General features: G+C 39.5%; 1 protein-coding gene across 1 annotated transcript in view; it reads left to right on the forward strand.

Moving 5' to 3' along the window:
• Positions 1 to 27,666, forward strand: part of MSH6 (mutS homolog 6) — a 95,942-nt gene that overhangs the window by 17,275 nt on the left and 51,001 nt on the right. Inside the window, exon 4 of the mRNA XM_083827811.1 lies at positions 21,777 to 21,959. The gene's annotated coding sequence lies outside the window, so the exon portion shown is untranslated. The remainder of the gene's footprint in view (positions 1 to 21,776; positions 21,960 to 27,666) is intronic.

The raw sequence follows: 27,666 nt of genomic DNA on the forward strand, positions 1-27,666 counted from the left end.
GTATAAAGGTTGCAATACATGAATAAAGCACCAAAAAGATAGATACATATATAAAGTTATTCTGACTTATCAGCCTTGGGAGTAATATTTTCATACATTCTAAACAATTTAAAGGCAAGAAAAATATATATTTATTTATTACAAGGGTAGCTTATATTTGTTCATTGTTACTTTCACATTGTCTTTCTCTTTTTTTTGTGAGTTCCAGCAGATGATAACTTTAAATAAAGCAGAAAATTTGGTTGGCAATTCCTAAGTGCATTACCTTCTTCTACGGCTTCACTGTACAACTAAGCTAATTTCTTAGACCATATTTCTCAAAATTACCTGCTTCTTCCTGCAGCATATTCTAATTCTTCGTCAGATACTGAAGCAAATTGTTCCTTGCCAGCATTTTTTTTTCTTTTTTGGACCCATACCATTGCATAAATATGAAATGAATATTTATTTCTAAGCTTGGCTATAAGAAACTTCAGCAGATCCTTTCTCCAGTCCCCAAATTACTCTTTAGCAGCCTATTAACATATACTGTTTAAGTAGATCCTCTCAAATAACTAGTCTCATACTGAGCTTCCTCTTATATACCTTAACTAATAAATTGTCATGAAGCCCTTCACTGAACACATAAAGATGATGTCTTCTGCCTCATGTTTAAGAAAAAAAAAAAACACGCTCAGATAAAACCAAACCAAACCTGGAAGTACTGAGCTGTACTTGTTTAGCTGTACTTAATGTTTTGCTAACAAAACCTAATGAGTGCTTAACTTAGACTTAAAACTGAAGGCATTATTGGCCACAACCTGAAGAAAGAAATTATTGTTGATAATAATTATCATACTTGTCACTTTTCTTCTTCAGAAAATGCTTTATCAACATTAACAAATTAATGAAAATGCAGTGGTATTTCATGCCCTGTGGATCTCATCCAGTCCAGTTTTAAGCTTTGCTGCTTCTGTAATAGCTGGCCAAAGAATAATCATCATTAATGCTCTGTGTTTAAATGTACAGTCAAGCTTGCTTTAGTGGGGAAAATGGTAGTCTAAATTTACTCCCTGACAAATATTGTCAGTATAGGGTGCTTAGTCAAACAGCAGTGAATGCTTCTTCTTAATGGAGATGTGTTTGTTCCTGTTTAATTGGACATTAAATAGACTTCACTTCTTCATCACCACCTTCGTCACGTTCTCGACTTCACCTCTTCAGTGGTGACCATGTCATTGTGTACAGATGGGTTATATGCAATTCCAGTTGTGAACAGTATATATTAGCAAAAAAAAACCAAAAGAAAACAAAAAAAACCAAATAATTAATAAAAAAAATAGACATTGCTTTTGCCTGCAGTGAAACCCAGCATGTTCAGCTGAAAGCAGAGTAAGTCTCAGGTTTAGTTTCTGTCTCCATCTCGTACTCAACATGTAGCGCAGAAACATAGCAGCTGTTTAAAGTGAAAAAATGGTGGACAATCCTTCTTTTGTGATGGAGAAAACATGAAGCTCACAGGATTCAAAATATTCAGTAGCTCTCAGAACAACTTTATCATTATTATGCAGCAGGGACTACTCTATTTTTCATTTTGGTCAATGGACTCTGTCTTTTCATCTCTGGCTTTTCTCTCTTTTCCTTTCCCAGAGATTTGAAATAAGATGGGTGCATTTATAAGTGACAGCATCAATTTCCTTTGCACTGATAAGTAAAATCAACCTTTCTTTTCAGCAAAAAGAAAACATCTCTGCCATTTGTATGTTATTGGCCTGTCTTTTATAAAACGTTACGCCATTCTTAGCTAGGCAATCTGCTATAAATATAGCCACGCGGCAGTACATTTTACAAACAGCTTGTCAGGACAGAAATAAAAAAAAACTAGCGTTAGAGAGAAAAATAATTTGGCACTGATTAGCCATTTGCATTTGTGCAAACTAACTGCAGAACTGTGTGGAAGAGATTGCAAGCCGCTCTCCTTCACCCTGCGTGCTCCCTGTCAACATCTCCACAAGTGTCATAGAACAGATTCATAGAATCATGGAATCATTAAGGTTGGAAAAGACCTCCAAGATCACCTGGTCCAACCATCATCCTACTACCAATGTCACCCACTAAACCATGTCCGTAAGCACCACGTCCAATCTTTCCTTGAACACCCCCAGGGACGGTGACTCCACCACCTCCCTGGGCAACCCGTCCCAACGCCTGACTGCTCTTTCTGAGAAGAAATGTCTCCTCATTTCCAACCTAAACCTCCCCTGGCACAACTTGAGGCCATTCCCTCTAGTCCTGTCACTGGTTACCTGGGAGAAGAGGCCGACCCCCAGCTCGCCATACCTTCCTCTCGGGCAGTTGTAGAGAGCAATATGCAATGTCAATGTGGAACCCTTAAAGGAGAGGTGACGGGGGTTCCAAAAACAGAGCAGGGCCTGGGAAGCTCCTGCTGCCCCTACCTACAGGTTTGCCAGGATGGAATGGAGGGGAGCAGTTGTTCCCCTGCCCCCCAACAACATGGTCGTGCACTTCTCTTGTGCCAGGAGCAGCCCCAGCCTCCCTCATGGCCCTGCCCTGGTGCCACAACAGGAATGGGAACCTCAGCCTCTTTGTCCTCCAAGCCTATGTGAACACCTCGAAATTTTCCAAAGTTTTTGAGAAAGATTGTGAGAAGAGGCAGGAAAGCAAGGGTTTTATCTGATGCCAGTCTTTTCCATAACTATCAGAACTACTTCTTATTTACTGCATTTTCCTTGGACTCAGACTAGAATCATGTTTTGGCATCTGCAGGTAAACCCACATCAACCCTGCAAAGCTAAAAAAAAAGCAGAAGTGACCTGGGGCACCTCTGGAGACATGCCTAACCATGATTTGGGGCAGAAAGAAAACCTACAGGAGATGCAGATTTCCTCTTGTCCTCTTGCACGTGTGCTGGCAGTGTGGGGATCCCAGCAAAAATATCCAATGAAGCCACTGAATACCTTGCTTGTCACAGTCCATTATTTTTCAAGCAACTTTTCATTAGTGCAGTTAATTAAAAGCAGAAGGTGATTAATTCCACATGATGTAACTCAGTTTTAAATGGCCTGTTTAAATGTCCTAAATGAAATGCTGCTTCTTAACACATAGCTTTTCAATTTCTGCTATGACTTAGAATGCTAGCAGTAGCATAATAATTACAGAAAAAGTACAGAGAAGGACAGTTGAATGTTCAAAGATAAGGAACAGCTTCCAAGCCAGGAGAGATTAACAAGGGCACTGCTCCTCAGCATCAGGAGGAGATGGTCTGCATAGAATGAGATAAATGTTAGCGAAAAGTGGAATGTTTATTTGTTAGTCCTCCTACAGCGCTGTTATGAGGCATGCTGTAAAATTACTGGGTAGCAGGTTTAAATGAAAATAATGGATTGCTTCGTATGGTTTGTAATTCAGTTGCAGAACTCATTGCTGCTGGCCACTAGAGACCGATCATTTAAATGGCTTCAAGAGGAAATTGGCTCATTCAGGGAAGAGAGTTCTGCCAGGGCCTATTAACACACCGAGATGCTTAAAAATAGAAATGCTCAGGAGCTGGTGTTTTGGTGGAAGTATTGCTCTGCATGCTCCTGGCTCTTACAACCCTTTCACACTTGCTGACAACTGCTGTCAGAGGGATCCTTGGTATGATCCAGTTGCAGCAATTATAATGTGTGAAGTGCTCATCTGGCAGTGTCAGTAAGCACTACATGTCCTTGTACAAGCATTTGGTCAGCAAGACATGCACAGAGCAGGGCTATATGTTCCAAGAGTATGGAAATGGAGATAAAGTGGTTAATGTGCCTGTTCCAATCTGCATATCAGCAAAAGAGTCCTAAGGACTTCTCTCACCTCAGTCTCATGATTCAGAAGGTGGCAAATGGCTTTTTAAATGGTAATTCAGGATACAGACTTTCATCAAAGCATATATAACAAAAATATTGTGATAGATGAGCAGTTGTTTTAACATGAGAAGACGTGACTTCCCAAGTGATCTCAGTGTCTTTGATACTACACGGAGCACTTTCTTTTGTAGTGAACAACATGTTTTTAAAGACCAATCACAAGCACATCTGTGGAAAGTAAATACAGAAGAAAAAGGGTGAAAGAGAGTTTCCACAATCCCCTGTGTTTTGGAGTCCAGCATCCTCATTTTAGAAAGGCAGGTTGGTTTGGTGGGAATTTCCTCAGTAAAGTTTTTCACACCTTTTGTCTGTGCAAGAGGCATTTTCATCATTATTATAATATGGTTCTGCTGAGCCCCACTGTATGAGCACCAGAAGAACTTCTCCGTAAAAAGATTTTCTTCTGTGGAGTATACGTGTGGGGTGTAAAGCAGCAGACTAAGATAATGATTTTTCTAGTCTTATATATTGCATAGCGTTGTCACCCAAAGAGTTGGTATGAAGTACTTGTAAGACACTAGAATGCAAAAACGCAATTTTTGTAATAATTACAAAGGACAGAAAAAAATGTGCCTTTTAATGCAGCATAACAGCTATATAACCATTGTTTCTAATAATTTTCCTAATCTGAAAATGGACTGTGCTTTAGATTTTTGATGAGAGGGAGTGATAAGACATACTTCCAACACAGCTGTAGATAATGCTATACAAAGTGGTAGAAATCTTGGAGAAAAATATTATTTTATCCAGTTTACCCAGGTGGCTGTTTGGCTTCATGTCTACTTCAGTGTCTGTGCCATGGTTGCAGTGGTGCTGGAGAGCTCCAGCCAAAGAGACAGAGTTGCAGGGTTCAGCTCCCAAGCTTGCTGGTGAAGTACAATTCATTTCTGTTAAAGACTTTATGGCTTGCATGAAAAGCAATCCCTATTTCATACCCTGAAAGGAAAATAGTAGCTGGAGAGCATTGTGCAGCCTTGTGGTTTTTTGAGGTTTATGTTTGGGCCCTCCTGAGAGTAACTGTAGTCTGCAGATTTAAAAAGAAATGGTGGCCCCACTGTGCTTTTTGATCTGGCAGACCTCTGGGGTTAAGCTTTTGCAAACATAAGCTTTACAAATCTTGAGCTGGGTCCTTCATTGGGGTTCACACGCAGACTGAGATACTGAGGATGATCTGCAGCTGCTCTTTAACATTGTAGAAAAAGTTCTCTAATGATGCTCGGGTCTTGCTGACTCAGCACCTAATTTTTACATACAGTTTTTCAGGCAAATAATGGCATTTTTCCAAGTAGTTGACCTCATCCTTCTGGCCTTGAAAAAACTACTAATATGAAGCGTGGAATCTGCAGAAGGACTTGTCTGAGGAAGAAACTATTTTATTTTGCAATATTAATAGTCCTGTATTAGATTTACCATGTTTCAGGCTAGACGGTTTAAAAAGCATCTGGAATTTTAACTAGGGACCATCCTTCCACCTGTTTGGGAGCAGCTGAAATTTGGGGTTACCTAGCAGCTATAGTTGTTTATTTGTACGAGGAGGGAGACTCATAAGTATTCCTCATATCCTTAGGAAAAAAGCACTGTAGCAATATAGAAATTAGCTTGAGTTCATAGGCATGACTTAAGACTCTCATTGTGCTGATCATGCTGTTTCAGTTAAGATTTATGCGTTTTATTACTGAGGTTGGTGGAGTCTCAATAAATCATCTTGATTTAGAGATAACAGTCTGACAGAGTCAGTAGTTAGCCTTACATCATTAAGAGAATAATGCGGAATAAATGTTCTGTGAAAACAAATTAATTTCTTGGCTTTATACTCCTATGAGACATTCTAAAGTGACTGGAAGAGACCGGCAACTGAAAATCACGGATGTAAAAACTTGTTATTATTAGTCCTTTGGGGGACATGATCATCTGTGTTAGCAGACCTTTCAACAACTCATCTGTGATGATCAGAGATTATAATTATTTCTGTGCTTTCTTTTAAAGCTTCTTTCAGTATGAAATTGTTAAAATACAATGTAGTAATTTACAATTTTAAATGTTAAAAATTATTATCCTAATACACCTTTGAATAGCTTTTAAACATTTTTTTTTAAGGTTTAATATATCTGAGGAGGCATTTCATAGGTGTATTATTGACATAATATTTTTAGTGATGACACCAGGACAGAGGAACGTTAAAGTTTATCATGAATAAACTTTATATCATGGCATTATTCATCTCTGCCCTGAATTCTTAGTACCATTTATTTGTACACTAAATATAGTACATGCAATTTTGGTGGAAATAAATATTCTTCATTCCAGCCAACCAAAATTCAACTGGTATTTTACATTGGATATAGTCACTCATTTTTTTTAATGGTTACTCCTGTCCATTTTACATGGTTCATTTAACTTGGATACCACTAAAATGAAGATGAAGAGCTTCAAAGAGCCAGAACTGTGGCTCTCTAGACTGAGGCTGGCTGCTCTCCCACAGACCTTGTATAGTGTTACTGAATGGAGGACCCAAATGGCTTCTGTCAAACTGGGGCCCACACCAAAGACAAGAGAGGAACTTATTTCCTGGCTCAATGTAACGCAATCAATTCAATGACTTCCTTGTCAAAGTAACATACATGTTGAGTTATGTAAGTACATGTAAACAGCTTGCCACAATGTCTGATATCTCATGAAGAAATTATATACATTTTTGATGTAACATAGTCGCCTTAATTATTTTCAGAATTCAGATAGCATGTCATGATTTCTTGCTTCAGATTTCTTTCTTTGCATGACTTCTGTTGGTGGTTTGTTACTCAGTAAACTTTTTAGCAGCTAGTTTTGAAAAATTGTCTTTGAATTGGTGGTGGATTGCACTCTCCTCCATCTCTGTCAGAGATTAAAACAGGCTTTGCATTCATGAATCTCCCCTTGGAAATCTGTGGGTGTCACAGTGGTGCTGATCTAAAATGGACATTGACAATGAGTCCACTTAACTCTTTGGAATAACTTCACCTTCAGCCTGCTGGATTATATTCTGTTTTCAGTGAAACCAATACTACATGATTAAAGAAAACAGCTCACGGACTTTTTACAGAGGAGAATTTTTCTTGTTGTAATGTTAGAGCCACGGGAGGCAAGGATATGATTAAGATAACAAGGTTGTTACTACGATAACAAGATCGTTATCTTAATAAGGAGATCTTTCTTATGTATAAGTAAATATGTATGTTATTACAGCTACATAGCATAAGAAAAGAACAATCTATACATCTTACTTATGACTTGTAAGTGCAAAAATGATAATAAGAGACTCAGTGGTGATATAAAGAGCAGCAATCTATTTTTCCAATTAAAAAAAAAAAAAAGCAGTGAAAGAGCATGAGCAGGGGGAGAGATACTTTGATCCATTTTTCATTTCCAATGTTGAAATAATGTTTCAACAAGGTTTCTGGGATCTTCTTGAATTAAGTATTGTAGTGCTGTAACCATGTTCTGGCTGATTCAATGCAGGCATCTTGACAATCTCCTCTCCTTCTTTCCTGGAGCTACCTCTCAGTCCCATCCAAAGCAACAGCAGTAGTAATGTAACTGTTCAATTACACCTGACAAGTAGTATCACAACAATGATAATGCAGTATTACTGCAGATTCTTCTGTGACAATTTGATAGGGACGCTTTGCCTAACATTTAATCAGCTAAAGATGATAGGCAAACTTATGACTCAAGACAATTTAACTGAATTACAGAGGAGAAATAAACGTGGGATTTCTGGTCCAAATAAAATTATCTGGTAGGAATGCCATTCAAACTGAAGATACAGTAGATTTCAAATTTGCTATGGTGCTATTGCTGTTTTGTGAGAAACATCAGAAAGCATTTTAGTTTCATGCTTAATTTTCTGAAGCTGCTAATGTAAGCTACAATGCTGTTCTGTTATTTAACCAGCTAAGCTACTAGAAAATTATAATAAACCATGAAACCTAAGACTAACGGGTGCTTGGACTGAATTTGTAGTTGTGAGACAGTGTTGGACCTTGGAGGGTCCCGAGGCATGACAGAAACATCACATGTATGGACGTCAAGTGAAAATAGTTAAAGATAATTTTTGTACTAAATTACTGCACTTTCAAGTTTGACAACTTCTTAGGGTGTTATTCTTCCCAGGCTGTCTAAAGGATGGGCATATAAAAAAGGAAAGCTAAAACAGCTTGCTACGGAACAGGAAAATTGCCGCAGTGTTGTAGGTGTGCTTCAAGAAAGAGTCAGGTGTTTGGATGGGAGGCAGACATTCCGGGGCAGATTCAGCTCACCATTCTTTCCAAATCCACAGCAGTCCATTCAAGTCACATTTTCCTCTCTCTTCAGGGTATACATCAACAAATGAATTTTGCGGTGTAATCCAAATTTTCTCAATTCAGAATATGGGCAAAAAAATAATCCAATTCTGTGATGGATATTCTGGAAAATTAGATGTTTATAGAATCATAGAATGGTTTGGGTTGGATAGGACCTTAAAGATTGTATAGTTTCCCCCTCCCTCCCTGCCATGGCCAAGGACACCTTCCACCAAACCACGTTGCTCAAAGCCCCATCCAACCTGGCCTTAAACATTTCCAAGGATGGGGCATCCACAGCTTCTCTGGGCAACCTGCTTCACTGCCTCACTACCCTCACAGTGAAGAATTTCTTTCTAATATCTTATATAAACCTACCGTCTTTTAGCTTAAAACCTTTACCCCTTGTCCTATCACTACACTCTCTGGTAGAGTCTCTCCTCGTCTTTCCTGTAGGCCACCTTTAAGTACTGGAAGGCTGCTATAAGGTCTCCCTGGAGCCTTCTCCCAGCTCTCAGCCTGTCTTTGGAAAGGCGTTTCAACCCTTTGATCATCTTTGTGTCCCTCCTCTGGATCTACTCTAACAGGTTTGCGTTTTTCTTCTGCTGGAGGCCCCAGAGCTGAACACAGTGCTACAGGTGGGTCTCATGAAAGTGGAGCAGAGGGGGAGAATCACCTCCTCCGACCTGCTGGATGCGCCTTTTAATGCAGCCCAGAGTGTGGCTGGCTTTCTAGGCTGCAAGCACACATTGCTGCCTCATGCTGAGCATCCACCAGCACCCCCAAGTCCTTCTCCACTGCTCTCTATCCACTTGTCACCCAGCTTTTATTCATGTTTGTGATTGCAAACCTTTGTACAAACTTTTTTAGTTCTTGCTAATCCATAGATTTCCTAGTTCTTGGACTTAACTGCTGCCTAAAGAGAAGCAAACTCTTCTGTTTTTTTCTTGTTCATTTATTCATACAAATGAGGCATTCTATTCCCACCACCACAGCCTGCTAATAGATTATTTCTTTTATCTTTAATTGCCTTTGTTTGCTGAGGCTGTCGCATAGTTTTGAGATTGCACTCTTGTGGCTGTAACTCCATATCCTTTTTAGCATCACTTTCACTGACAGCAGACACCAAATGGGTATGTTTCAGTTCATTTTGTAATTTTTCTGCCCTTGATGATCTCTATCTATGGAGTAATTTGGACTTTTATGTCTGTGGCAGCTGAAGTGAAGCTGTGTTTTAGCAAATGATCTTAACAGTTTATTACTTTTAGTCCTCCTACGTGATCTCTTATATAACTTTATGAAGGGTACATTTCAAACTGGTGCAGTCAGTGCCCCCAGCAGGGCCACTTTTCTCTCTCACTGTGGGGAGAAGGTGGAAGAGTTGAGCCTGTTGAGGGCTTTGCTGGCCTCACGGGAAAGGCTCATCTTTGCCTTGAGCTCTCGAGTGGGCCAGGTGGGAAAGGATTACCACAAAGTACCCACCCAAAAGACTCCTTGCCATCTGACTGAAAAACAGATCTGACTTGCCTGCTGACCTGTGGTCACGAGCACGAAGCGATATTTTTGGTACTGTTCCATGCGCAGGTGAGTACATGCCTGGCTATTTAACAATATAGTCAGATAAATTCCTTTTTGCCTCTGCCGTGGCACTGGCATGACTTTATCATTGTGAGGTGACCTCAACATGGGACAACTGCACATAAAGCCACGAAGAATACACTAGAGGTGAGACGTGATAAAGCAAGCTGTAAAATAGATGGCTATGCCTGATGATGACACCACCAGTTACTTGAGCATCTCAACGTTGGTGCGTGCAAAGACTCCATCCTAAATTCTCACAGTACTTCTAGGCTTGTGACTCACTGGAATCTTTTCTAGATGTAGGTTTTTATACATAAAAGCATAGACTAATGAAAAACAGTGTGTTTTTCTCTCTGCAGCATTTCCTAGCTGGTAAAACTATTTGTCATAGCTTGGCAATGTCTGCCCTCATTTTAAGAACACGAATCTACAGCCGGTAAGGTTTCAGATCTCTGTTAAAAATGTCTCATTTCAAAATCACTTCAGTAGAACCCTCTTGCCTCTGCTGAATGCTGCGCTGAGCTTCTAAAAGAACAATGCCCACAATTTGTCTCTGGCTGTAGCTTTCACATCACTGTTACACAGCCAAAGGCAGAACTGGTTCTCAGATACTCGTGTTAGACATGGGGCCAGTACGAAATATGTACTAATGGGTCCATAGCATCAAAATATACACCTTCTTAGTGAGACAATCCTGAAATGAAGCATTGAGCCTTGATTTTGACAGGCAAACACACTGAGCATGTCTATATTGCACAGTTAAATAAAAGCTTTTTCCCATTCAAAGACAACATCCCTCAGAAAAAAAAAAAAATCATGTACTTGTATTAGTTACCTGCCATATATAAAAACCCTTCTGGTTAATGGAGAGTTTTCCGATTCATAAGTAAAGCATTTCAAGCACCTTCTTAAAATGAGTAAACCTTCTTTGGCATGAACTGGAACATGCCAGAACTACCAATGCTTTTCAAGGGAAAGATTGAATCAGTAAAGCCTAGACTTTTTTGGTCTTCTAGCAGAGGCTATTACTGAGCGCCTTCATTACTGGCCATAGATACTAGATGTACAGTGATGACATCATGTAAGGTAGCACTGCTGTAAACACAATAGTCACTAGATATAAATGACACATTTTCCAGCAGCATTGTTCATTAGAACAACAGTGTCAAAGCAGAATGCACTGTTAGGCAGTGCTTTGGTGAGGCATTTATAACAAATCATTGACGGGCAGCTGTTATCCCAACATGATAGCGCTGCCACGAGGGATGTGGCAACTGTGGCAATGTGCACTCAGACTTTGAAGAATTTTTTCCTACCTTTCTGTTTGTCTTTTTTTTCCATGTCTCCCACTTGCTTTCACATATGAAAAAGGGACATAGTGTGCTACCTGTTTTTGTCCCTATCTGCAGTCCAAATTTTCTTTCCCCAGCATAGGCAGCCCCTTCTAGTATTTGCAGAACACATGGGAAGGAAAGGTCTCTTCACTCTGTATGGAAGAGCAATATCATTTAAAAATAAATCAGTAGCAAGTGCACACAATCCTGTATGAGAATACTCCCTAGCATTTTTTTTGAAACCCTAAGAGAAAGTATGAGAAGGTAGAATCATAGAATCATAGAATATGCTGAGTTGGAAGGGACTCACCTGAATTTATGACTGCTTTCTATGCAAAATTGCCTCTCAATATTATTTCCCAACTTTTAAGAGTATTTTTCCACTGCATGTCACTTGCATTAAAAATAAAAAACTGAAAGGGAACAGAAACAGCTTTCAGAACCCCCTCTGACACTATAAGTCAAAGAAACAGGCAGATAAGTGAAATTCCTCCTCAGAAAAGAAGAATTACCATTTTTTATTTATGTATTTATTTATTTTGTAGGGACAACAAGCAAGATTGGAATGAGGACCACGATTTTTAATTGCTCTTTTTATGTAAACCAGACTTTAACGTATGGTCAGCCGTTGTCACAGTTAGAAGATTTTTGCATTAGCATGGAAAGTTACAAGTGCAAGGAGAAAAGCAATAACAGTTGGTTTGAAAAGGCATCTGTGTGTTTTTTGTATTAGCTTTGAAGACATGTTCAGATTTCCTCTTAATTACATAAAACTTACCTGTGTGATAATTATAATTATCCATTGTTAGCTGAGATGTCACTTAACTGAGTATTTTATGCTTGTATTAATGTTCTCTTCCCTCCTTTTTATCAGACCACTTTGTTTTAAACTAGAAACATTTCATATGGCAAGGCATTAAAATAAACCCTAAGTGCGAAGATCCTAACAATTTGGTTGCGTGGCATGAAGTGGAAAAAGCACAACATTTTCCCGAGAAAACATTTTTCACAGAAAAAAAGGTGATTTGACAAAGCATGGGCATTTGAGGGAAAACATTCCTTGCAGCTGAAGCTTTCAGCAGAGTGTGAAAACAATTATCTCCTCAGGTTGCCCAGCTCTCCTGCTCATAAATGGAACAGTTTGCAGTCACCCTGCTTTCCTGCAAAGTGCCTGCCTGCCTAAATAGTTTGGCTATTTAAAGCAGCCCCTTTCCCTTAGAAGTCATGCCTGTTGTTTTAAAAGGCAATGGTACTTGTTACTTTTATTTTACTGTTAGAACCTTTACTCCATTTTAAAAAGTTTTTTTTGTAATTTCTGCTGCTCTCACAAGTGAAAGTAATACATTAACCTGCACCGTACATGCAGCAGTGAGCTAATAAACAATATATCTCTGTTAGCTGGGGACGTTATTTTTTTTTCATGTCAGCATCAGCAGAACTGGTTGCTCAGCGTGAGCATGTCAGTGAGCTGGCAACAAATCTCTGTGTATTGTGCTTAGCCTCAGAGTTAAGATTCTGCTCTAAAGGATATTAATAGTAATAATAATTTTAAAAAGCCAAGAAATACAGCTACTTAACACTCCCAAATGCCTGGGAGACAGGATAGGAAAGTGTATAACTGCCAAAGTATTTCAGTAGGAAAAGCAACTTTGTAAGAAACTTCAGAAATACTTCTAGTTTTTTGGATATGAAAAGAATGCATTTCATTCTTAGCTGCTATATTACAAGGCATTTCAGCACAGGTCTAACTTCAAACAAGTAAATACTTTCATGAAACTAAAGCCCTGAGTGAATCACGTACTTTGGCTGTATTTATTGCTTTGCTCTTAGATGTCACACCTGTTAATGTATGACATTGAATCAAACTCTCCACTGCATTATGATGATTTTCATTCTTCAGAATCCCTCTGAAATAAAATGGATTAAGAAATGGAAAGAAAACTGCTGGGCAACAGCAGCTGGGATGGAGGAGTGATAAAATGTGAGAAAAACAGCCCTGCAGACCCCAAGGTCAGTGCAGCAGGAGGGCAGGAGGTGCTCCAGGCAGGCAGCAGCAGTTCCCCTGCGGCCTGTGGAGAGGCCCCTGGTGGAGCAGGCTGTCCCCCTGCAGCCCATGGGTCCCACACGGAGCAGATCTCCACGCTGCAGCCCGTGGAGGAGCCCCCGGTGGAGCAGGTGGATGTGGCCTGGAGGAGGCTGCGGCCCATGGAGAGCCCCCGCAGGAGTTATCTTTATATATTTCTTTGCAGCAATGGTACAGTACAGGCATTATTCCCCCATTTTATAGAGAAATGCTTTTGCATTTTCTGCTTCTTCTAAGCTGCTGTATCATTCTTGCTTTTTTTTGTGTGTGTGTGTGTCACATTAGTTGGATTCATCACTGCCAGAAGACAGCCAGGATTTCTCCCCTCATCTTTGTATCTCATGATACAATAATTGTCACCTCTGATGCCAGTAGATCTTATTTTAAAATATCTTGCTTTTGTCTTTGTGCGCAAAGACATTCTTAGACTTAATGACCTTTATTTGAAATGTGAGAACACTGACATGAAAAAGGACAAAAATGTGAAAAACAGTAGAGGTTAAATGTTGTTTCTGCAAGTCCATTAAGAAAAGGGCATATAACTATAGCTTGTTTTCCCAGGTCATTTACTGTGAGGGTGACAGAGCACTGGAACAGGTTGCCGAGAGAGGCTGTGCAGTCTCCTTCTCTGGAGATATTCAAAACCCACCTGGATGCCATCCTGCACAATGTGCTCTAGGTGATCTTGCTCAGCAGGGGGTTGGACTAGCTGTTCTCCAGAGGTCCTTTCCAACCTCAGCCATTCTGTGATTCTGTGATAGCCAGGAATATCTAGTCAATTGCCCCAGACTGAAACCATTCTTTCACAACCATGTCTGACATTGGTCACAAGCGCATGCATGCTGGCTGCTCATCTACAGGGCCCAGCAGAAAGCCCTTCTGGCTCTCCTCCGTGCAGGCTATCATGGATTACTGGAGTGGGGACCATGCTGAGGGCAGCTCTCCACTGGCAGTGGAGGGCCACAGCCTGGCTGATGGTCTGCAGATGTTAATGTCATGTTGCTCCAGCTGCCAGAGGAATTTCCTAACTTCTCCAAATTGCTCCTTTGGCTTCCAGTATGAATTTTTCCCTCCTTCTCTTTTGGAGTGTGTAGATGTGTGTTATTACATGTCAGTCATCGCAAGGGAACCCACTGAGCATTTCCACTGAGCTGGAAAGTTGCAGGCAACTACATCAAGATAAAACATCCCCATCTTACTCTTGTTTGAGAAGTGCATGCAGCTATAGTTCAATAAATGCTAAGGATTTTAATTGCCAGGTCTGGGGAATTAGAAGGCTTTTATTTGTGCTGTGACAGGTGGCCATTGCACAGAAATGTGAGAATGAAAGCATTCAATAGTACTCACTGGTTGCTGACAGACTGACAAAATATTTCAAGTGAGGCAGGAAAATGTGGCAGCAGAGGAAACTAGATGAGCCAGGCACCCTGCCATAGGTGAGCAAGAAGAGCATCAGACCTTTTCCTGGGTTAGCGGAGCTATGTGTTTTAGTAATGCTGTTTTCCTTCCTACTTGTAGTCATTATTTACTGTGACTGTGCTATAAAAAACACTGGGCAGCTATTTTCAGTGCAATGTACATATCCAGGAAAGCTCATCAAATTCAGATGCATGTCTTGAGCTGAATGATCTTCCCACCAGAAGGCAAATATTTAAAAATGATTCTCATCTTTTCAGCTGGCAGCAAAATGGGCAGAGAGACAAATATATTAATCTTTCTTCTGTTCTCACTGACAAAGTATGGATCATATATCACAGTGGGTATTATACCTATATGCATCAAAGAGCAATGTTTGCTTTTCGTTGAACGGTCAAAGCCTGGGGTTTTCTGAACAATGTTTCTCAATGCTTTCTAGAAGGGGACGGTGCCCCATGCATAAACCTGAGGGGATGGTTATACAGACACAAAGTCCAACTCCACGTCTTTGATAAATCTCAATCTTAAAACATCATTTAAACAATGTCAGAAGACCCTCTCCTGATTTCTGGCACACCATAACTGTGCACAACCAAGCCAACAAGAAAGTCTGTTTGTTGCCACCTTTCCCTGTCTACCCACCAAGACAGAACATATGCATTAACTGGAAAGTTTGTTTTCTAATAGTCCTGCATTGGGTTTTGGTGGCAATGGTTTGGTAATGGAGGGCTGCAGGAGTGGCCTCTGTGAGCAGAGCCTAGCAGCTGCCCCACGTCAGATCAGAACCAGCTCCAGCTGGCTCCAAAAGGACCCATTGCTAGCCATAGCTGGGCCAATGAGCAATGTTGGTTGTGCATCTGGGAGAGCAGATTTAAGAAAGGGAAAAAAACGTGCTGGGTAACAGTGGCTGGGAGAGAGAGGAGGGAGAACCAACCCTGCAGACACCAAGGCAGAAGGAGGGCAGGAGGTGCTCCAGGTGCCTGGGCAGAAGTTCCCTTGCGGCCTGTGGAGATCTTGAACGGCTCTTGAAGGGCTGATGCCTGTGGGAAGCCCCTGCAGGATCAGTTTGGAAAGGATGGCATCCCATGGGAGGGACCCCTGTTCTACTCTGTTACTAGTAAGCAATAAATTACATTGACCTCCCTGCGCTGAGTCTGTTTTGCCTGTGCTGATAATTGGTGAGTGGTCTCCCTGTCCTTATCTCAATACTTGAGCCCTCTCCAACATATTTTCTCCCCCTTTTTCTCTAAGGAGCAGTAGTGAGAGAGCAATTGTGGTGGTGTTCAGCTGCCCAGCAGGGTAAAACCACCCGAAGTCCTCAAGCAACTTCCTTGGGAAATTCAGACTGACTAGAGCCTCCTATCTGAGTCATTAAAAATGGAAAATAACTTCTAAAATGTCCATTTAAGAAACAAAATTATAAATCTTGTGGAAAATGGACTGAGTAAATTAAAAAGGTATTTACAAGGTTGATAACTGAATATTTTTGAAGTTTTTATTATTTTTTTTAGTGTTGCTTTTTGCATAGTTTTCTTTGAGTGCATGCATGGTGTGCGAGTCACAAAGCAATTTTATAAACCGTAAGCATTAGGGATTCTATTCTATTTGCTGGCTGAAGGTAGCCCAAATATTGGGAAATTATCTTGGTCGTTTTGGCTTTGTGTCTTCAGGTTTATTTTCCAGGACACTTTGTTTATCTGAGAAGACTACAGTTGCTTTTGGCACGGCTGAAACTTGGGGTTCACCTTGTTGTTTTGTTCAGGTCACAGTGTTAGGAAGGCTGTTCTCTTAGTTGTGGTCCTAACTCTGTATTTTTACATGGGTATGGAAGTTTTCCATAGGTCTTAAGGTTAATTTGGAGGGAATTAGGATTTCGTATAAGTAAAGAATCATTAGTTTTGTAAATATTATGTATCCATAAGTTGCCCAGAACAAAGAAATAAGCTGATGTCACTTCTGGCCAGTGCCTTCTGGTGATGCACATTGGTGCAGAATTCAGTTTAACGTTACCATTAAGATCAGATATTAATATTTTTATTCTGATTTTTTTAAAATAACACTGTATTTTTAATGTGTGTACATTAAAAAGTTATTTTTATTGTGCCCATGGTGAAGACCTGTTTTCAAAAATCACTGGAAAATGTTGGAGGGTGGAATAATATTTGAATCTGCCTGCAGGTCCATTGAACATTCAGTCCCAGAAATATACCAGTGGCCAGGACAGTATTTAAGATTGTATCAGAGAAAGCTTTATCTGTGACATGATCATAGAATAATAGAATCGTTCAGGTTGGAAAAGACCTCTAAGATCATCTAGTCCAACCTTTAACCTAGTACTAAAGTCCACCACTAAGCCATGCTACTAAGTCCTACATCTACACATTTCTCGAAGACTCCAGGGATTGTGACTCAGCCACTTCCCTGGGCAGCCTGTTCCAATGCCCCAAAACTCTTTCAGTAAAGAAATTTTTCCTAATAGCCAACCTAAACCTCCCCTGGTGCAGCCTGAGGCCACTTTCCCTTGTCTTACAACTTGGTGCTTGGGAGAAGAGCCCAATCCACGCCTTGCTGTAGTCTCCTTTAAGGTAATTATACAGCACGATAAGGTCTTCCCCTGAGCCTTCTTTTCTCTAGGCTAAATAACCCCAGTTCCCTCAGCTGTTCCCCATAAGACTTGTTTTCTAGGCCCCACACCAGCTTCATTGCTCTTCTCTGGACATGCTCCAAGTCCTCAATGTTCTTGTAGTGAGGGTCGCAAAACTGAACACAGTATTCAAGGTGTGGAGGTACTCAGAACAGTGAGATTACTAGTTAGACTGAGCCTAACAGCTGTTCTCCCTATAGACCATTTCTTAAGGTTTCCCAGAGGTCCAACAGTCTACCGTGCTTGCCGCTTTGCCTAACTTTTGATGCAGCTACTTTTATTGGGTATTGATAAGCTTACTATGGAGTCGACATAAAAGATGTTCCTGGTGCATAGGCAGCCATCATTAGGACCTGCGGTGCCAGTCTTGCTCAAGGAGAGACAATAGGGACAACCAGAAGGCACGCATTTCCAAAGAGAAGGAAGAGGAAGGAAAATAGCAACAATGCAAATTTTCATGGGGACAGGAATGTGGCCATCCTGAAAGTATTGGCAAAGGAGAGAGGAGGCTGCATGGCCAATAAGCAAGAAGCAAGAAATGATGCATCTGCATGATATATTCTCATTTCTTTTGTTCTTTCTACTCTTTCTGTAGGAAGAAGCAGACAGATAGATAAAGGAACAGAATGTGCTATGGTGAGTGATGAAAGAAGCAAAACAACTCCTTAAGGAGTTAGTTTATTAAAAAGGAGCTTTTCCCTTTGCATTGCTGATCTTAGTGGTGTATACAGCTCTTGAATATACAATCAATTTTAATAAACCTGTGTAGCATATATAATTGCCTTTGAAAATGTCAGATTTCTCAGAGCATCTTTTAAATTTATTCAGTCCACTTCCCACAAGACTTATAATTTTGTTTCTTAAATGGCCATTTAAGAAGTTATTTTCCTTTTTTAATGGCTCTTAGGTGACTCTAGCTAGTCTGAATTTCCCAAGGAAGTTGCTTGAGGGCTATTACAAAATGAACTTTCCAGTTAATACAATTATTCTGTGTGGGTTACTTGTATTAGTCACAATGTGAATTGACATTACTTGAGCATACATTAACCTTCTCACTTCTCCAGCTGGGCTATTAGGAATTACAAGTATGTAGCTCAGAACAACCTTAAAAGGCTTCTGTCATCCAAAGAAACTTGAATTACATTACAGCAATCAGCATTTTCTGGTGAATCTTTTTTATCCATTAATGTCATTACATGAGGTTTGAAGTCTTAGAAGTGTTTGGAGAAGACAATATTCTCAATAAGAAAAACCGTACCAATGTTTGGCATTCCCTTACTTTAGAGGCTTTTTTTTTTTTTGCACAGAAAGATAGAAAGCTGACCTTAATTGAATTTATTCCTAAAGATTTCCTTCTCCTAAATGAGTTTTTTTTTTACATTTTCATTTTGACTCATCTGCATCTCTTCCTAAATTACATATTCTTATAAACCCATATTTTCTGAAGATGAATACCATGCCCCTATCAAAGTGTGCATCTTTCAGGTGGAGGTGTCCTACTGTCTGAGGAGCTGCTTTTACTGTTTGACCAGAAATGGGTCTGACACTACAACTTCCCACTAGTAGCATATTCTCAGCTTTAAACTAAACTTTGAATAAACTATGTTAGGGCACAAAGCCATAGAGAGCAAGGCAGGCTTCTCAGCTTGTTCCCAGTCCCATGCAATGTGTGTCTCATGGTTGTTACCTAATGAGCACAATAAAGTGAGGTGGTGCTGACATTGTGTTCCTCAGAGCTTCAGTGCATTGACCAAACTGTTCTCAGGTGTGAAGTACAGCCAGCATGTGGAGTGTGTCCTATCAACTGTAATTTGAGACCCCTTGCAGTAAGCACATCTATTTTCTGAATTACTGCATAAAAAAAGATTTAAAGCAAGATGCACTAAGTTGCCTTCTAGACTCTGTATAAAACCAGCTGACTGGTCAGTGACTTAAAGTACTCTCTTTTATGATGTGAAATGTTCTCATAGCAAAACAAACAAACAAAAACTACAAAATGTCCTAGAAATACTATAAGTACAGTGTTACGTACATATGTTTCTGAGTGATTTATTGTCCTTAAAGCAGAATTACAGTCTTCTCTCTAGACATCATGTGCACAAAACAAAATGGGTTTGTAAAGACATTTGTACCACAGTAACTTTATATGAACGTTTCGTAGTTTATTTAATAACATTTTATCATTATTTTAGATTTATGTTGATATGGTTATATTTATGTTACTGTATTTATATTTTATTATTTAATAATGCATTTTAATAACAAATAGCCTGCAATGTATACATTTTCCAAAATATATTTTTATAAAATATGGGACTTTACTAGTTCACTTTTTTTTGAATGGGGTATATTTTTAACCATATTTCTCTACTATGATTTGCAATGGTGCAGAAAGTTGTAAAAAGTCCTTTATTTTCTTCACTTTCTCTTGGATTATTACAACAAAATGTTTAGCCAGAACGCTCATTCCTAAGCCATAAGAAATAAAAATTTTCTGATATGTTTTTAGCTGTTGCTATGCTATAATGCAGATTAACCCCCAGGGAGTTACTGTGTAAGTATCTAAGGACAGATGAAATGTGAAAGTGGAAAGGCACAAGCAGACATAGACTTGATTTTCTTCAGGTCTTCAGATATATGTAGTAGCAGAGCTGGACCTAGATTTTTGTAGGGCCACAGCCTAAAATCAGTGACTTGCTTGGCTGTAATAGATTGTACCATCTTCAGGGATTTTGCTTCTGCTTTATACTGCCATTTCCATCTGCTAGCCTCTATGATACATAAATAACCTCTAGGTTTTCTCAGCATGCCTTATTTTCAGTCAAAATCCAAGTGGAACATAGAGCTTTCTAGTAAGCAACACAGATCTTGTATATAAGATTCAGTACGGTATTTTTCCCATATGGTAAGCAATCACTTAGTAATAAAGTAGTTTTTATAACATAATAAAATGTAGTAAAGATTGAGAGGCATCATTAGTCTTTACATTCATCGTTAAAATGGACAGAGGGTGTTGATGTTTTTGGCTCTTATAGATGTTACCACAGTGGTACCACATCAAAACCTGAACAGGTGCTGACCTTATGCAAGTGAATTACAGAAGAAAATTATAGCAGCAATTGCGAGGGTTATTTGTGTTTGAAACAGCCTAGAAAACTGGTAGGCATACTGCTGAGAGATATTAATGTAGATAACAGCTCCCTAACTGCTTCTAAATATAAGCTGCTGGCCTGGATTCTCCCTTCCTAAAGGCTAACCCTTTGCCAGCCAACATTCATTTTGATGATGTACTAAAGATGGGACAGAAGCCAGATAAAACTTTTGAAAATGTGCAGTGACTTACAGCATTCTTTGCAGTGCTGGAAATGTAAGATGCCTTTCTCTCCATACTTTACCCATTCTAAACCCCTCCCCAGCTGACACGATGTATTTATCACTGACACGTATATCTGTCTGGTAATCTTTTGAAACTTTGGAAGAGCACACTGACTCAGCATTAAGTGCAGAAAGTGAGAGCTTTGTGCACAGAGTTGGTTTGTTCTCTGTTGATAGGACATCCCTGCTTCTGAGACATACTAACTGGTATCGGGTCTGAGCCCGCATGTCCCACTGCCCTTCTGTGACACCTGCGCTGTTCTGCAGCACAGCTGGAGATGTCACCGTGCGAATCGTTGTCATTCACAGTAGGTCTCCCTCCTACCCTGATGGAGTAGCAGTGTGTTAAACGCCAGCCAGGGGGGCAGCAAAGTCTTGGTTTATTTATTTATTTATTTAAAATTGGTTGGAAACAGAAGTGCTGAGGTGCTGACAGGTAGACTCCTGATCTTACCTCTGCCATCAGAGTGATTCCAAAGAACGCTTATCAACAGGGTGATAGGTGCTTCATGTTTACATATATCCTGTCCTCCTATGCGGAGAATGCAGTGCATTGGTTACCTCCATCGGCAGGTGGTGATAGTCTGTTTATGCCTCACCATTTTTTATGTTGCTGGACTGAGCAAGGATCCTGGATTGACTCAGAATTTTGAAGACACACACACACAGCTTGGCCAAGTGAGAAGTGCTGGAGAGCATCAACCCTCCGACCAGTGTTGTGCAGCATCGCTTTGCAAAGGCTGGTGCAAGAGCAAAGTCCAGGAGTGCATTAGATGTTGAGGACTAGACTAGAAAAGTTCCTTCCCAACTGGTTTGCATTCTGGCCAAACCATCTGCCTCAGTTGGCAATGTGGTCAAAAATGGTGCAGCTTAATTCACGTTTCTGCCAAAAAAAAAACACACCACAAAACCCTCAATTGAATAAGGTTATTAATTAAATAATTGATTGGCATTTAAATAATTATCAATTTAAATAAATGCCATTTAAATAATGACAATTTTGTGATGGTTTCATTCACTGGTACTCAGCATATAATTGGCACACATTTCTGTAGGCAAAAAGGATAAAGGACATAAATTACAGCTGTCACTCATTGTGAGGGTTGTGTTTTCTCTGTATTGCAGTGTAGCAAAATGAAACCCAGATCATGTTAAGAGCTGAGAGCATGAGTGCCTCGTGTAAATAACACAAATCCTGGGAGAGACTGAACTGAGCTACAGTGTCACTCAGTAGCTATGAAGCTGTTTGGAGATGAACTCGACTACATAACTGATAGCAAGATCCTTGTAAAGTGGTACTCCAAACCTGTAAGTCATCTTACCCTAGTGGTTTCCTGTGTTTGCTCTGCTTACAAGTGAATGAGGACATTTTAAATGCTATCAGCCAGGAGTCAGTCCATGTTCCTTCTGTTCCCAAATTCTGCAATTATGTATATATTTCTGACAATGCTTGCAGAAGAATGAAACTAATTAGGTTGTCTCTGCAGGTCTAGGATTCACTATGCAAAAAGTGATACCATCAGCAATATTTAATCTACCTTCCAGAAGTGAGCTGGAACGCATTCTGCAGAAACCCATCCTTGCCATTAAAATGAGTGGCAGGAGGGGAGAATGGGTGTGTACAGCTCTATCAGAAACAGCCTCTATATGTTTTCCATTTCTGATGTGCAGCATGGTTTTTAAACGTTAAATACTAAGTCATCAGTAAGGACAGGAACTGGTTGATCACAAAGTGCTTTTCCGGCTGTCCAGGTTTCCCGAGAAGACACACAGATTATTCATGGGGAAGCAGCTTTATTAAATGTTATGCAATTTAGCCATTAAATCACTCATCTGCAACACTTCCTTCACTCATTTATGAGTGGTGACACAGGACTTTCCAGATAATCCCTCCTATTTAAGGTTTAGTATTTTATCCATTTCAAATGGGATAAGGTTAAGACTTTTCTCCTTACAGATTATCTTAGACAGACTGTAACTGAAAAAGTTTCAAATCACGTAAGCCTTTATTTTATGTTTTCTTCTAGGTGAAGCAAATATTGCTTCATTTAAAAAAAAAAAAAATCTTCATAGAACAGCAAACTTTTCTATCCCCAAATGACACAGATTTGAATCTAAGTTGATATGGGCATGTCATGCAGGTAAAGATGTTTTCCTAATGTTCATTACATACATATATTTATGTGAATATACGGGTATACAAGCATATGTATCTGTAGTCAAACCCTGAAAGTGCCTTGTGCACAGTCATGATATTTAATGTAAAATGAGAAGAAAGTGTTTGTGAAAACTATAACAGAAAAAATATAAAGCATTTTTTAACATGCCTAAAGTCTTTATGTGAGGAAGACAACAGGACATGTGGCACTGTGGCTGCTAAATTATTTAACTGGAGACAATATGCAAGTTCTCATTTTTTCAGTCAATGATGCTTTTCTACTCTATCAGCATCCTTACCCGCTTCTCCAACAAACCCACTGCAGATCAAAGTAAGACTCCCCAGCTGAGACTGGACCTTCAAGCGAGCCAAGAGCTTGTTTTGCACTTTGCCTACAATGGAGTTAGCAGATTGGTCTGTCATGCTGGCCGTTTGCTTGTATATCTCTGCACATTTGTCTCACAGTTCCCCTGCCCACACTTCCCATGAGCTCTGTGACTCATGAACTTCACATGTCAAAGATCTGGAGTACCTGAGCAGCAAGGTGCTGCTTTTCTTTTGACTGAAAAAAAAAATGATAATCAGTGCTGTACCAGAAGTCATGTAGAATTTCAAATACATCAGAAAGTGAGGGCAAATCACATTTTCAAATTGAGGTTATGTAAAAAAAAATATCCCAGTATCTTGTTTTAAAATGAAACCATACATTATCTTTGGCTGTACTAAAAAGGTGACATCTTTGAAGTGCTCAGTTCAATGTTTTTGCTACCCACTCTGGAGCTTTTTTTATGCTCTGCTTCCTATTCATGAGGAATACTTAGGGCTATGCTTGAAAATGAAAACCTAACTTTGCTTGTAATAGTCAGAATACCTTAGGCTTCAAAATTTGCATGTGTTACTGGAAATTGCTAACTCAGTGCCTCTTGAAACTCTTATTTGCTTATTCAGCAAATAAGGTATTAGCTGTATGCATTATGAGAACATTGCCTTCATATAGAGATTAACCTGTTGAAAAATCACTGGAGGGCATGAAGAAAAATGAGGAAGGAAATGACTAATTGAAACAAATGGCTACACTGCAGTTTTATTCCCCCACCCAAGGGAAGCTGGTGAAACAAAAATATTGTACAATGCAGAGAAGAGCTCACATCTTTGTGACCATCAGGTCCCTGCTCTTCCATGGCAATTTGTTCCCATATGTTCCCATTTGCTCACTCAAATACCTTTTCCTCCCATTGGCATGCTACTCACCTTGGCACTGTCAGGGCTGGCAGAACGCATGGCTTGCATGTACGATAACCTGAGGTCACTATGCTGTGATTTAACCTCCCCTCCTTCCTGTTTTCTGGTGTGCCGCTCTGAGATGTCACCTCTGGATGAAACCAGAAATGCAGGCTGCAGTCATAGTACCATTGATAGGAATGTGCAAACTTCATTATAAGTTCCATCAAACTATAGACCTGCTAACCCTCACACTACTACAATACCGTCCATTTGCTATGTTTCAGCTACAGTTCCTTATAGTGTTTTCAGTTTTCTCATTAAATCCAGACCTAGTAACCTCAGGTTTTCATGTAAGTTTTGGAAGGTTAGAGGTCTGCTAGTTTCCTGTTAGGCAGCTCGTTTGACTTGACTCTCCTACTGCATCTGTCTTTCCCATTATAAAATCCAATTTACTCTAGTATCTTAGAGCTCATTATTAATTTCATTTTAATGCATTTTCATTTTAATAGCAATTTAAGGGATGTATACACACGCACTTCCTGGGAACAGATCATCACAGTTTGACTGGCTTGGTCAATACTAAATATTGTATGAGTATTTTAATGCTCTGAATACCCTCAGCAGCTGGCTGAGGTCCTAAAAATACATGCAAAATTTTTACTGATGAATTTTCTAGCATGTTTGCAGAAGAAGGAGTTAGCTCAGGAGGTGTCTCAGTCCAGTCCAATTTGCTACAGCATTCCCTGTTTTGTGGCTGAGAGCTTTTGTTTCACACTGTCTTATTCCCTGCCACCCTCCCCTGCTTTTCTGAAGAAAATCTTTTGATCTTTTGTCCTGTTAGAATTCAGCAAATTGCAGCCAATTAATTATAAATGATCTAATTTGCTTAATGCTAAATGAACTAGCACCCATACTTATTCCTCTCAGTGACAAGTTACAAACACCTGTGCACCCGGTGTAACTGCAAGGGCTTGGCTCTGGGTGAGAGGTAGGGGAAGTGGGATGCTAGTGTCAGGGATATCATCTGCTGACCGGCTTGGCCAGACACATGGTGAAAGGAGCAATCCTGATGCTAGTTTGTGGAGCTTGATGCCAGTGGTGAGGCTTAATCACAAAAAATACATTCGAGGAGATTTAGGCTACAGTTACCTTTTGTATGAAAGCAGATATATAATCTGAATGGTTTTATTTGCAATTAAAACTTGCCCTGCTCTCAGTTGCTCATAGCCATGTGTCTGAGTTAAAGAGATTTGGTTATTCGTAGCTAACGGGCTGGATATTTTGTAGTGTGTCTATTTTCCCAACTAAAAAATCCTTCACTGAAGTGAAACTTTTTGACCAGCTGCAGCTCCCTAGAAATCAGTGCTCCAGTGCTCCCCTGATAAACAGAATAAAGACAAGACTGATACTGTGCAAATGTCCTGAGAAAGGCTGGGAAATCAGATCAAGCATAACACATCTGTGTGGAGGAGTTCGTTTCTGTGCATCTCCCCACACTGGCCTCAGAACCTTACTAATGTGAGCTTTTTGTTCGTTTTCTTTTTTTTTTTGTCCTTTTGCAGTGTATTTCTTCATGAAGTATTCCCCAGACATTATTACAAACAAGTTATGAATGTGTTAACAGAGGGCATGAACAAGTTATGAGCATGATCAGCATATGGTATTTTAGGCACACCAGACACTAGTACAGATGATTATAATTCACAATTAGAAGGCACCTGCTTTATCCTTTTATATTATACACTAACTAGATGCCATTCTTTAAAGTATTTACTAATTATCCTTAGCCTTGCAACCAGACATAAATGTGTTGCTATAAAATAACTAAATTGCAAAATTAAAGTAATTTGAGTATCTGGAAATCCTCCTCTCAAAACATACAGGCAGGCAGAGATACACCAAATTACTACTGTTTAATGTTTGGCATGATGAGGGCAAAGCCATCTTTCTCTCTCTTGTAACTGACAGTATTTGGTAGATAGACAAAAGAACTCTCCTTCATGCATAGTTTCTGACCAAAATTGTGACTGTGGTTCCTCTTGTTAGATCTGGTTGGAAATGGCTGATGAAAGATGACAGTAGATAAGCAAGCATGTAGAAACATACACTGACAGACGCACGCTTACCACACTAGAGGAGCCAACTAGACGGGGCAGTCTAATATAAGTTATAGGGCTCATAAAGGTATATGATTTCAAAGCACTTTACCACTGCCGCAACAGGCACTGCACTAAAATTTAACCCATTTGAACAGCATCTAGAATAACCATTTATTCCAAGAGCTCATGAAAGAAAAAACCCTTATAATGAAATAGTGTTTTGTTTTTTTTTCTCCAGTGGTGTAATGTGCAATGAATCGATACAAGCTCCTCTTCGTCCATAGCCCTAAAATATCTAAAAGGACACAAAGAGCTCATTTTCTAATTGTCTAAGGCGTGTGATGGTTTATAAATAGAACTAATTCCCATGCTCTTCTAGATTTATCTTCATTTAAGTCTGACTAAGTAAGAAATTGTGTTATGATTAGGAATCATTTATGAATAATTTACAGTTCATTTTAGTAAATGTACTTTTACATGTATGTACACACTCCTATAGCATATACACAAATACCTTTTTCCCCTTTTTTCCAAATGGCTTCCTATTCTGTTACATGGTTCCCATTCTGTTTCCTGAACTGTGCTTCTTGTCTGCGGCTTTTTTCTGTAGCCTCATCTGATGAATTTTTCATTTTCAATGTATTCAGGAAATACAAGCTGTTCAGCAAAGCAGTAAAATATTTTTTTTCTCTGCAAACATTTACTGCCAGAATTTAAACAAAAAATTTTGGGTTCCATTGTACTGAGAGACTTAATAGCCTGTCGTGCTTTTTCATGTGTTTAAAAATTATATGGCTTACATTTGAAGTCAGTCTTGCATCAGAACATACTTGCCTGCAATTAATTCTTTGGGGCCTCCCTCAGTGATGCTCCTTGCCCTTATTTCTGATGATACAATTTTCAGAGTCCACTGAAATTTCAGATAATTGGGAATGAGGAGGTGCTTTCTTTTAATTTTTTTTACAAATTGATCTATTTACTCTTACAATCTATATAAATACTTCTCTTTATATATAACTACACACAGGCCTATACATATATGTGTGCTGTTATTAATTGTTGCAGTGCAGGATGACCTTCACAACAAGCTGTTTGATTACTGGGATTTGTTCCCTGACTGAAATGAATCCAGGCTAAGGAAAAAAGTACAGACTTCAACTTTGGATAATGTTGTTTTGCCAGCTGTTCCTTGTTCTTGCTAATGCTAGCTTCAAAGTAACAGAAGAAAATGATACATCATTTAGGCAAGAAAATAAGTTATTTGGTCTAACAATAAAGACATCCAGTATTGGGGCGAAGTAAATGATATGTCTTGTCTTGACTGAAGTCTAGTCATGCCATATAAATCATTGTTTCCAAACCCCCTTAGCTTAGTTCCAATTTTAACCCACTGAGTCAGATTTTCCCACTGGTTTTTCTGATGTGACTGACTTAAGCATTGGTTTTCAAACTCAGGAGCATCCTGTTCTGCCTGTGCTGCAATACCTGCATGAGATGCAAATCTACTGACCCAAAGTGTTTTTTTTTTTTTAAA

The sequence above is a fragment of the Anser anser genome, assembly GCF_964211835.1.
Source record: "Anser anser genome assembly, chromosome: 3".
Taxonomy (NCBI): Eukaryota; Metazoa; Chordata; class Aves; order Anseriformes; family Anatidae; genus Anser; species Anser anser.